The 13002-nt window shown below is 45.7% G+C and overlaps 1 protein-coding gene across 32 annotated transcripts in view; it reads right to left on the bottom strand.

The window, feature by feature from the left end:
• RERE (arginine-glutamic acid dipeptide repeats) overlaps nt 1–13002 on the bottom strand; it is a 348430-nt gene that overhangs the window by 72353 nt on the left and 263075 nt on the right. The window lies entirely within an intron of this gene.

Below are 13002 nucleotides of genomic sequence, written 5' to 3'. Positions count from 1 at the left end.
TCTTTCGAAAGTTTATATATATTTATACAGAGAGACATATATGGAGAAGATTTCCAAATAAATCTCTTCCAGGAAAAGAAACAGACTGCTTTACTATTCCCCACCTTTTTGGGGAGAGAATCAGTCCATATTCAGTTCCAAAATCCAGGGCTGCCAAAGACTTCCGTTTGGGCTTCCCAAATAATCCAGTTTGGCAATGATTAAAAACAAAACAAAAACAAACCGCAACACACAAAATACAGCCCACCCCACCTCCCCAGAAAACTCAACACTTCTGTGTTTGCAGATTTCTCGGTTCCAACACTCCTCCCCTAAATACACAGAGAGTGGGAGGGTGTGGGTGGAGGGGAGAAAAGAAGAGTTTCAAAGTGATGTTTAAATCCGGATCGAAAAGAGAGCCGGAGAAGGAGCAAAGGGTTTTTCAAAGCTCTCCCCTACCACAAAACACAAGCACGCGCGCACACCGATTGCACAAAAATGACTGACGTACAAACTGACACACACACACACACACACACACACACAAACAAACAAACACACACCCTGCGGAGGGGTGATTTCCCTTCTGGGAGGGGGAAGAGGAGGAGGAAGAAGAACTCCGAAGCAACAAACCAGCCGCCGCCAAAGCAGAGAGCAGCGTTTCTCCTTTGCCTGTTTCAGCCGCTGCTGAGAGTGGAAGAGTCAAAATCCGGATCTCCAAGTAGGGGCGTCCTGCATGGAGGTGGCAGCGGAGGAGGCAGCAGCCGGAGGAGCCGGGGATCGCTTGTTACCCGGGGAGGCTCTGACACTACAAAAGGGGAGGGAAGAGGCAGCGGCGGCGGAGGCAGCAGCTTAACATGTGATCTGAGCTGGGCTGAGCGGCAGAAGGGAGAAAGAGAGAAACAAGAGGCACCGGGCGAGCTGCAAAAGGCGGCCTGGATCACCTAGGCAGACTCCCCGCAGCAAAGGCTGTAGGAGGACCGTTAGCAAGAGGGGCAGCCGACCCAAGGGCCCCGCAGAGGTTCCTGGGGTGCAACTCTCATTATTCCCTGCTAATACTACCAGGCAGTAAAGGTAAAGGGACCCCTGACCATTAGGTCCAGTCGTGACCGACTCTGGGGTTGCGGCGCTCATCGGTGTACAGCTTCCGGGTCATGTGGCCAGCATGACTAAGCCGCATCTGGCGAACCAGAGCAGCGAACGGAAACGCCATTTACCTTCCCGCCAGAGCGATACCTATTTATCTATTTGCACTTTGACATGCTTTCGAACTGCTAGGTTGGCAGGAGCAGGGACCGAGCAACAGGAGCTTAACCCGTCGCGCGGATTCAAACCGCCAACCTTCTGATCGGCAAGTCCTAGGCTCTGTGGTTTAACCCACAGCGCCACCCGCGTCCCAGAACCACCAGGCAAATGAGTGCCAAATCTAAGTGCAATATAAATGCTGCTGCTTGTTAGGATGATCATGGCAAAGTGGCTCACATGCATTAATACTGTAATGCAGGGGTGGCCAACTGAAGTCCTCAAGATGCTGTTGGACTCCAACTCCCTAGCAGCCAGCATGGCCAATAATCAGGATGGTGGGAGTTGTTGTCCAGCAAACAACATGCTGGATATCCATCCTGTGCTGATTCCAACACCCAGCATTACAGAAGGGTGGGCTTAGACCAGGTGTGGGGAACCTCTGGCCTTCCAGATGTTGTTGGACTGCAACTCCCATCAGCCCCAGCAAGCATAAGCAATGGCCGGGGATGGTGGGAACTGTAGTTTAGCAAGGCCAAAGGTTCTCTACAGAGGAAAGGAAGGAGACTTGGCCCAAATCCCATACAGTGGTGCCCCGCAAGACGAATGCCTCGCAAGACGGAAAACTCGCTAGACGAAAGAGTTTTCCGTTTTGGAGGTGCTTCGCAAAACGAATTTCCTATGGGCTTGCTTCGCAAGACGACAATGCCTTGCGAGTTCCTGTGGGGTTCCCCCCCCCCTTTTCTAAGCCGCTAAGCCGCTTATCAGCTGATCCGATCAGCAGATAAGCCGTAAAAGCCGCTAATGGCGCTAATCCGCTAATCCGTCAATGGGCTTGCTTCGCAAGACGAAAAAACCGCTAGACGAAGAGAATCACAGAATGGATTCTTTTCGTCTTGCGAGGCACCACTGTACTTATTTAAAATACATGTATCCTGCCTTTCTATCTGCAAGGCGGTTTAACAACACAAACATGAAGCATGAAAAAATAATACCACCACAAACCCAATCACAAGTCAGTCTTAGTGAGTTTATGGCCGGGGTGGGGTGGGGGGATCAAACCCAGGATGCTGTAAACAAAGATTTATACAAATCCAACAGCAGCATACAGAGAGGAAGAAATGTTTTATTCTGAGTTGACTACAAGATAACAATCTCCCTGACACCTCAAAAAAAACAGCCAAGTGCTTAATTAAAATAGTAAAATATATTTAATAAACTTGTCCAAGTATGTTCAGAAATCAAAAAGGTTATTTGTGCTTTCCCCCCCAGGGGAAGGGTTCTAGGTCATTGGAAATATCAGCACTGCAATGATTTACATTTGATCCAGTCTCTGTATTTTAGGAAGGGTTTGGCTGGATTCTGGCCATTGCAACTTTCTACCCCTCTGTCATGGTCCCATTGCCTAGTCTTCTGGTCTAGCAGTAAATTCTACAACATATATTGTGGGAAGCTGTCGCCTGAACATGCATTCATGCTCCGAGTTAGTAAGACACCTATCCATCAAAGCTTAGACACTAATTAACACATTGAGCATACCCATGGCACACATATCTGAGCAGGTCTTCCGAGGGAGAACTCTGGGGTTTTTGTTCTGCAAGAGGGCTTGGGATCTTTAAAGGAGAATTGCCAACACTTTCATTATACAAATTCCCAGCACTCTTTGGGGGGAAGCCAGCAGGGGTTGCCAACCTTTTTGGGCCCACGGGTACATTTACAAACAGGAGAAATTCTCATGGGCCCTGCACACACCACAACCCAACACACATGTCTACTGTCTACAAAGATGTTTCTTTAAGGCCTACTTTCACTGGGAGACGGGGACCCTCCAGGCAACAAGGGAACCCCTGTGGGTGCCCATGCTAGCAACTCATGTAGCATTGACACACCCAGGTGTTTCCTTCTGCTTATTGTTTCTTTGTTCTAAAAGAGCAACAGACTGCTAGGTAGCCAGCCACCTAACAGCCATTTTCATTTTTTGAATGTAGCTCTTAGCACCCAAGAGTGTGAATGAAAAGGCTCATCAGCTGTCTTTATTACGGACTTGTCTGCATATAATCCACTAAAAGCTATCAACACATTTGTGCTCTAATTTTTATGGGTCCTGAGCAGATACTGAACCTCGGATTGAAACATATTGAGATGCTCGCTAAATATAACCTAATCCCCAGATACAAAAAGTCTCCCCAAATAAAGTCTATTTTTAATCCATCTAGAGATCTCACTCAGAAAGTCCTTCTAAATTTTATGCAGGGGGTGGAGGGGGCCATGTAGCCATAAACACAAACAAGGATCAGTTCGGATTTTGCTACAGAATACGAGTAGATTGTGTTGGCTGAGAAAGATTCTCGTTTTAATGGGAGTGGGTGGGGAGGTGGTAAAAAAGAAAGAAAGACCTTAAGTCTAAGTAAGTGGGGCTGCCAGAACAAACCACTGGGTTGCATCCAATTTATGTCCTACTAGAGCAGACCTGCTTAAATTAATGAGCCTAAGTTAGTCATGTCCATTTACTTTGATAGATAGGATTAAGACTGGGTACAAGCCATGGATCTCTAAGCACCATGGAATTTGCACCATTGGGATGGTGGTAGGTGGTAGCTTCTGTTCTTTCGTGGGCTTGTGCGACTCAGTTGGCTGGTCCACCTGGCTCCAGCAAGAAATGTTCTGAAATCAGATATGTCTAGCAACTCTACCTGCTGCTGTGACAGAAGGCCAGAGGTTTATTTTTAAACAGAGGAGCAAAAGCAACCCAAAGAAATGTCCCTCTCGCAGAGACATAAAACACCAGGCCTCTTCCTTAAATAACCATCAGCTTCCACCTTCCTGTCCTACTGGTGAAGCTCTATTACCCTTGGCTACTGCTTCCTGTAGCTTGGGGACCATTTTGCGGCTTGCTCTACTCTGACCCCAGTTTAATCCAGCAATTTCCGAGGTTCCCAAACCTCAGTAATCTCTGCGCCAAGGAACGAGATCCTTCTTCTCCTGTGCATTACTCTTGTGGTTTGCATCCTCATTTGTTAAATGCATTATGACAGGTTATTTACTTTGGCCCACAGAGTGGGGAATTGCGGTTGCTTCCCCTCCCCGCAAAAGAATTTAACAATTGTACCAGTAAGGGGGGGGGGGAGTTTCACAGTTCAAATAAATCTTCTTCTTCTTCTTTTTTAAAGAAATGGGCCTCCATTTATTAGACCCTATATGCAAGGGGGATCCAATGAGCCCCCCCCCAAAGTTTTGTACTACAATCTCCATCAACAGCTCTATTAGACATGCTGGCTGGGGCTGATGAGAGTTGTAGTCCACAACATTCCGGGGGGCGGGGGGGAGACGGGACCGGACGGACCGGACCACATTGGCTATCCCTGCTATAAGCTGCTTCACACCTTCAGAAAAACACCTCCCCAATTTGCTGGGTGTTTAAGTGGATTCTGGGGCACATTTAGGAAGGGGGAAGACCCTTAACAGTCTTGCATCGTCTAAATTGTATAGATGCTAGAATCCCCCAATTGCTTTACATTTACAACACAACTCTGGACCGCTTCTCAGTAAAAAGCATAAACTTGTCCAGCCTTTTCCAGTCTCCTGATGTCTTGGACTACACAACCAATCAGGCCTGCCTCTGGTCCAGAGCCTGCAACACTTGCTTGAAAATGTGGTTATCCAGACCACAAGTCCACCTATTCCAGCATATATTTTTTTATGTATCTCACCTTCCCTCCAAGGAACTCTAGGTGACATACATGGCTCTCTTCCTCCCCATGGAAATCCTACAAGATGGGTTAGGCTAAGTAACTGTGACTGGCCCAAGGTAGTCCAATGAGTTCCAAGGCTGAGCAGGGATTCAAACCCTGGCCTCCCAAGTCCTAGTCTGACACTGGCTCTCCCTCTTCTCAAAAGTTACAACAACTTGCAGGAACTAGTTCAGGAATCTGTGGCCCTCCAAGTGTTAGTGGACCGCACAACTCCTCTCACCCGACGATTGACCGTGCTGGCTGGGGCTGAGATGTGTTGGGAGTCCCGATAAAATCTGGGGAGCGCACAGGTTCTTTACCACTGTGCTAGATCTTCCTCTAGATTTTGGTCACACTTTCCTTTTGCCTGTCCTACTTCTACCATTTCAATGGGTGCATACTCAGTTTGCATGGGAATTGGCTGGACCTGTTAGTCCTCACCATTATGCTGTTCCCTAGAAAACATGCAATATTCCCTTGCGAATCAGTGGTCATGGGAAAACTGTCTACTAGGGGTGTTTGTCGGCCATCACTAATCTTATTAATGAACCCCTCGTAACATTCTGCAAGGAACTTCAGCATTCAGCAAGGCTACTGGAAAATACTGTTCCTGGCAACCCTAAGATTACTGGATAGAAAAATGTTTTTAGCTGTTTTTAAAAATTTCGCAACTGCTTTTAAATGTTTCAAATTGTAATTGTTTTGGGAATGTTTGCAACTGCTTTGTATTTGTTTTTAAAATGTGTATCTGATATAAATGCAATAAATCACTATCATCTCATACCACACTTTGCTTTTAAAAGCCCTTGTCGATTTCGGAAGCTAGTTTGCCATGTATCATAATGTGCACAGATTATCCAGAGACCCAAGCCCAGAGCCTTTTCAGGTGCACACAGACAGTTGTGCACTTATTAGAAACCTGGCTTAAGTTTTTGCGGATTAGCCATCACCATCATAATTATTATCAATGCATATTTCAACTCTGCTCTTCTATTCAAATCAATACTCAGAGCATCTTACAAAAGATAATAGGGTTTCCCCCCGGCTTTCCATCACATGTATGTTGAACTTTTGGAAATTTATTGTGTCCCTGGAAAAGCAGAGGGCAGAGAACGAAAAGGACACGCTAGCTGTTGATCTCTGTTTTTGATAACTGATTAACATGCCCAACTGTGGATTTACCTCAGGAGCATCCCTGGTTCAATAATTTAAAGCTCTGAATTGCTTCTGTTGCACACCGCAGGGCTGGATGAATGTGAGCCATTTAAAGATGAATCCATCTTTTTTTAAAAAACAAACAAACACTAGTTTAACAAAGTGGCAACAGTCAACTGACAGATCTGGAATGCAGATTTAACAGGTTATCCAAAAACCTTGATGGAATGTTAATTGTTGCGTTTAATCACAGCTTGCGACAATTACGGTTTGCATCCAACCAAGTCCTACTCAGAGCAGACCCACCAATGGATCTAAGTGAGTCAAGCCCATTAATTTCAATGGGTCTACACTGAGTAGGACTAACAGTGGACACAAAAGTGTGCTCGTATTTTATTACACACAAGTGGAAACTGCAATGAAGTGCTTCATGGCCCCTGAGCAGGTTTAATCCTCAGTGTGCTGTTTGGGGAGCCTTTTTCTCCATCCCACAAAGACTCTATCCCTAAAGCCTTTTGTACTTCTGCAAACCTGGGGTCTCTCCCATGTCTTCTGATACCTCTTTTGTTGTGGAAGGTGCCTCTTGGCATACAGAAGTAATGCCACTGAACACATGCAACGGCTTCCCCCAAAGAATCCTGGGAACTGTAGTTTTTAAGGCTGCTGGGAACTGCAGCTCTGTGAAGTGTTTATAGGACGGGAGGGGGTGCTGTGCTATATATGCACATTAAATGTATGGTGTGTACTCAAGGACAGTCACACAAGGCAGGTTGCCAGCCTAGAACTAGAAATTTCATAAATGTTCTCCACTCATATGGCACTTAATTTTGATATTCAAAATAATAATTCACTGGATGGTGGCTTTTAAAGGACATGGCTGCCTTCTAGGAATGAGTTACACAAGTTATAAGCCAATATATAAAATATCTACTTTATAATATCCCATCTCAGCTCCCGAAAGCTTTTTCCTCTTTACGTTTTCAGCCTCCTCTGTTTAAACGTTTGCAGTAAAAGCAATCTTTGAATTATTTTCATATTCTACTCCAGGGAAAACTGAAATCGCTCCAGAGGAACAAAATAAATAAATAAATGCAGGAATCTATTTCCCACAGCAATGATATGCTAAATCAGGAGTGGGCAAAATAGAGCACACATACTCCCCCCCGCCCCGGCCCCACCACACACACTCCAAAGAATTGTATCAGGTACACATGCTGGAGTTTAATTCAAGTCTTAAGGTGAGTAAAACCACAAAGGCAGGAGGAAAACTATTCATTTGTTCCAGAAGGTAATGAAGCACAAAGTCAGTTTCTAGACCAGGGTCGCTGCGCGTTTTTGCTGAAATCAACAGGTGCTTTTCCTTCCATCAATAATTTTCCTTCATCTTAAATTTAGTATGCTGGCTGTTTAGCCATAATAATAAATATTCATTCATTTATTCAGCTCATCTTACAAGAAACAGATGTGTATACACACGTAGGGTTGTTCATGTGTTACACTGAACAGGCACACAATCCATTTACACAATATCTACACTAATTCCTGTTCATATTTAACTGTGCACTGCGTACACGGGTACACAACAGCTGAGCTGTACAAACAAGTGTATGCCCTTTTTCTACAAAGAGACAGCTGGTCCCTGAGTCCAGTGCAACATGGGAACAAGCCTCCAGTCTAGAAACAAATGTGGGATAGCCACCTCTGAATCTTCACTGACAACTCAAGGCAATACAGATTGGTAAAGGGACCCCTGACCGTTAACTCCAGGCGCACACAACTCTGGGGTTGCGGCGCTCATCTTGCTTTACTGGCCAAGGGAGGCGGCGTTTGTCTGCAGACAGCTTCCGGGTCATGTGGCCAGCATGACAAAGCCGCTTCTGGAAAAAACCAGAGCAGCACACAGAAACACCGTTTACCTTCCCACCAGAGTGGTACCTATTTATCTACTTGCACTTTGGCGTGCTTTCGAACTGCTAGGTTGGAAGGAGCTGGGACCGAACAACAGGAGCTTACCCCGTCGCGGGGATTCAAACCGCTGACCTTCTGATCGGCAAGCCCTTGGCTTTGTGGTTTAGACCACAGTGCCACCCATGTCTCTAATACAGATCGGTACTAGAAGCTAAAACCAATTCCCCTAGTAATCAGTTCCCATGGACCTCCTTGGGATACGGATATTTGCAACAGGCAAGTGGTCCAGGGCCGAGCCCTGAAGACAGCTTAGGAAAGAAGAAAACAACATAAACACCAGGGATGTATTTATAGGCGTCTGAACTCTGGCAGCAGCAATTCCTAAGGTATGCCCTGGCCAGAGGGAGGAAAGGCCTTCTGTTGCATCTCAGGTCAAGGCAATCACCCCTCTAAAATGTGCAGGGGTGGTCAGACAAAGAATAAGCCCCTCACCTCGTCACAAGCACCCGTTACTAAAGACAAAAGTATAAAGTGGGGGGGAAAATCTTTTGTGAAGAAAGGCCGCTGCTCTTCACAAACTCTTCTGCTACTACTCTTCAAAAAAGATGGCTATTTCAGGAGTGGGGAACCTCTGGCCTAGGGGCCAAACGAAGCTCTTCCAGGGGCCCTCTCTCCTCTACCTAGTGCTGGATCAGGCCAGTGGCCCATCTAGTCCAGCACCCTTAACTCACAGTGGCCAACCAGATGCCCAAAAGGAAAGACCGCAAGAAGGATGGGAGAACAACAGCACTCTCCCCATTGGAGATTCCCAGTAGCCAGTATCCAGAAGCACACTGCCCCTGACAGTAGCAACACTAAGCTGTCTTTAGTACATCAAAATGACCGCTGAAGAATGAGCAATTTACTGTGGAAAACAGGTTCATCATCATCAAACCTTTTATTGGCATCACATCCAAACATCCAAAACAAAGGAAAACAGGTTGGCAGCTGACAATTCTCAAAATGCGAGTGGGGTTGAGAGGACTAATCCATCCCACCTGTGTCTTAAAATATTTGTCCATTTACAACAATTTTCCTTTATAAATGCTCCGCCTGCTTTTCTTTTCAGGCGAGGGCGGTGGCAGGTAGTGATAAATATGAGCAAGATTTCTGTGGCCTCACAGACATTAATGCTTGCTGAAGGCCCCATAAAAAGAACTGGTCATCGGGAGTTAAAAACGCAAACGCAGCGTGTATCTGGGTAGCACTTTTTTTATTTTAAAAAAGAAGCATTAAGAAATTCTGTGGCTTGATGGATCAGCGGCCATTGTCGGTAGACAATGCAGATATGTGCTTTGCAAAAATGGTTGCCATGGCTATTGAAGGGCTAGAACACAAGGCCTCCTAAAGCCATTTTGCAAGCTGACGCTCCCCCGCGTTCCCTCCGCGACATAATTTATTAGGTTCTCTGGTGTCCCTGCCACGATGTGTAAACAGGGGGGCTATAAATAACCAAGAAGCGACTAGAAACAAGCATGCTAATGTTTGCATATGTGTTACTTGTAGGCCCCATATTTTATCTGCCGAAACAAATGGCATGACAAGATACACAAAGCCATTATGTTCTGACTAACGGAGCTCAGATGGCATGTTTATCAATGTGGCGATAATGCCATTCCGGAGGCTGCAGCTAAGGTTATGCACCAGGATTTCCATTATCGAGGGATTAGAATTTGCCAAGGAAGGCTGCAACCAAGTATTAAAATCCAGCACCCAGGTATCTGCTTGGTGTTCATGTTTTTTTTTGGGGGGTGGATTGTTAATGGAATTATTTCGTTGCTAGTGCAAGCCATCCCAGACCTGCAAGTTTTTTCAGCGTGCTTAAAAATTCTGATTTGCTACTGAGCTCCATCCAAGGAACTCCAGCTATACAAATGCGATGAAGGAAAACTAACCTTGCAAGGAAAACTTTGCAGAACTCCGGATGGCGGCACCCAAGAAGACAAAACAGAGAGGTCTCTACCCTGGGCATTGGAAAGGTGTCAGGTAATTCTAGCAGCCTCTAATAAACCCATAAGGGGGTAGGACCAAGAAACATGAGGGACAAAGCTAATGGTGGCTACTGGCCATGATGATGGCCCTAGTCTACCTTGACTGTTGGAGGAAATATGCCCCTGAACGCCATTTGTGCTAGGGAAACAAAAGCGGGGAGAGACGTTATTGCACTCAGGTTAAGCTTGTGAGCTTCCCTGAGGCATCTGATTGGCCACTTTGACAGCAGGATGCTGGAGTAGATGAGCCTTTGTTCTTGGGTTTTGGTTTTGAATAAGGTCTCATAAATGTCAACTGAATCACTTCTTCTTTTCCTTACTAAATATGCCCCTCCAGGGCGTTTGCAAAAATGATGTATTTAAAAAAGAGAGAGAGAGCAAACGTCAATGTACTTGTTAGTAGCACATAAACACACTCACAAACACACCTTCAGCTTTGAAACAAAAGTGTTATAAGCCTTAAAAAAAAAAGGTGTGTACCAGCTGCAATGGATTAGCTTGGAATAAAAATGATAGCATTCGTATTGGTACAAAATAAAGAGTGTACACAATAGGTTTTTCTGGTGAGTCGAAACTCATATTTTTCGCTTTGCATGCCAAAGAAGTATATGTGCCCTGGCAGTTTCCCCACAGACTACACCATTGGCATCACTTGTCCAGGCTTGGAGAATTGTAGCATATTACTCATATTTTGGTAAATGTGTCACTGTATTTTCTTGCCATACAGAAAAATCTAGTAAACCTTTAAAAAGAGAGAGCTGTGCACAAAAATTCCTTGCTGGGATGACCAGGCAAGGGGTCAGGGATTTTTCTACGATGCACATAGGTTAATTCCTTCCTTCCTTCCTTCCTTCCTCTCTCTCTCGCCCTCTCTCCAATGATGAACATGGCTACTTTGGCGGATTTCTGTTAGGGCAGTTTCTATGGGTGATCACCTTTATTATAGTTTTCCATAGGCATTTGGTTGACCACTTTGAGAACAGGATGTTCCCTACATGGGCCTTTATTCTGATCCTGCAGGATTGTCTTATGTTATTACAGGCAGGCAATGAATTTGGCATCAGGTGCCCTTTCAAATGTGTTGTGACAGGGAAGATTATTGGTTTGTTTTTGTTCTTATTTTTATTGTGTATTTTGTGTTTGTGTTGTTGTGAACCACCCTGAGATCTACGGATGAAGAGTGGTGTACAAATTTAAATAATAGTAATTACTATTATTAGGAAACTGAGATTGTGTGATCTGGGTTACGGCGTGAGGTCTAAATTTGGGGAAATTAATTTAGTTTAAGATGACTTTATCTAGCGATTGTGCTTGTACTGAATAGGGAAACTGATGTGATTTGGAGGAAATGGTGGGGAAATTTGTTGGTTTGTCTTCTACGACATTAAAAGTCTAAATTTGAATTTCTCTATGTACCTTAACATAGGCAACTTTGTGCTGATAGGCTCACGGTCTGAATCATTTAAGTATGTAGTACCCTGCAGTAACCCCAAGTGCCAGGGGCTGGAAGAGACTCTCAGATACACCTCATGTACCAAGGTATATTGTGTACATTCATATCAATATACACATGTTGTACTTCTTGTTGAAGCGATCTTGATGCTGTAAATAATTTTAACTTTCTTTTATTGTTGTTTTGGGGTACATTGTCTGGGTGTAGTCCAGCTAATGGCGTCTAAGGGGTGCCTTCCTCAAGCAATGGGAGCAAACAGCAATGCCGCCACCTCTCTTTGGAGTTGGTACGTTCCGTCTACTCACATGCACAGCCAGGCTGTCATTAAAATGGCCTCCCTCGGGGGAATACCAAAGGAGCCCAGGATGGTAATCGGCTCCACCTCCATGGCGCTAAGCTGTTGAGCCTTTTGTTCCCAACAATAGGCCTCCCGCCGAACCGCCCCCTCCGCCCGCCTGGAAATATTGGCAATAGGCAGGCGTGAGCACAGCTGTGTGTGAATTACATATATAAACAGATTAGATTTGCAATATTTACGCCGCACACAAACACATTAATAAGCGCATTTGCATACACACTTGGCTAAAATCAGATGGCAGGCGGGTAACCTTTCTTGCCCAGGCATATTCGTTTTGGATTATTGTGGAAATATAAACATGCGTGCATGTGCATGTGGGAGAGTGCGTGCCTGGGTTAATGTGACCTGAACGCAAGAGGAGGAAGAGGCATGAAGAGCGGCAACTGTGCCCCTGGCAGGCATGGAGAACGTGCACAGACTGATGGCACAGATAGGGGAAGCCTGTACGCTGCCCAAGCGGGGCGGGGGGGGGGGGGAGTCAGGTGGAAGGTGGTGAATTTCCCAGAGATCTTTTGCAGATCTGCCAATTCAAAACGCAAACAATGCACCCTGACCAGGCAAATGTATAAAACGTTTAGGGAACATCCACAGCTCAGTAGAAGAGCACCTGCTTTGAATCTAGAACACGGGTGTCAAACACAAGGCCCGCGGGCCGAATCCGGCCTGCCAGACCTCGTCATGTGGCCCGTGTAGCCGCCGCCAGCCTTCACCTTTTATTCTCGTTTTTTTTTTTTTTGACACAAGAAAGCCGGCTCTTCAGCGCATGCGCGGGGGCCTACAAGCCAGAGAACATCTGCCCTCTAGCGGTGGCGGCCGTTCTACACAGCAAACCTCCACTTTACATGCATTCAGGAAACCTCCACTTGTTTTTATATTGAGCGCATGCCATCCTGTGATGTGACAGATCCAACGGCTGCCTGAACCCTTCTCTCCTGTACTGTAAGTCCTACAGATACAACCGGCCCTTTGAGGGTGACCAAACTGCTGATGCGGCCCCCGATGAATTTGAGTTTGACACCCCTGATCTAGAAGGTCCTGGGTTCAATCATTGGCATATCAAGGTAGGGCCAGGAGAGAGACATACACACACGCTCCAGTCTGAAGCCCTGCTGACCAACGTTTGTCAACCTGGAGCCCTCCAGATGT

This window comes from Podarcis liolepis (genome assembly GCF_965112155.1).
Source record: "Podarcis liolepis genome assembly, chromosome: 7".
Lineage (NCBI taxonomy): Eukaryota > Metazoa > Chordata > Lepidosauria > Squamata > Lacertidae > Podarcis > Podarcis liolepis.
This window is presented reverse-complemented; position numbering and strand designations above follow the sequence as displayed.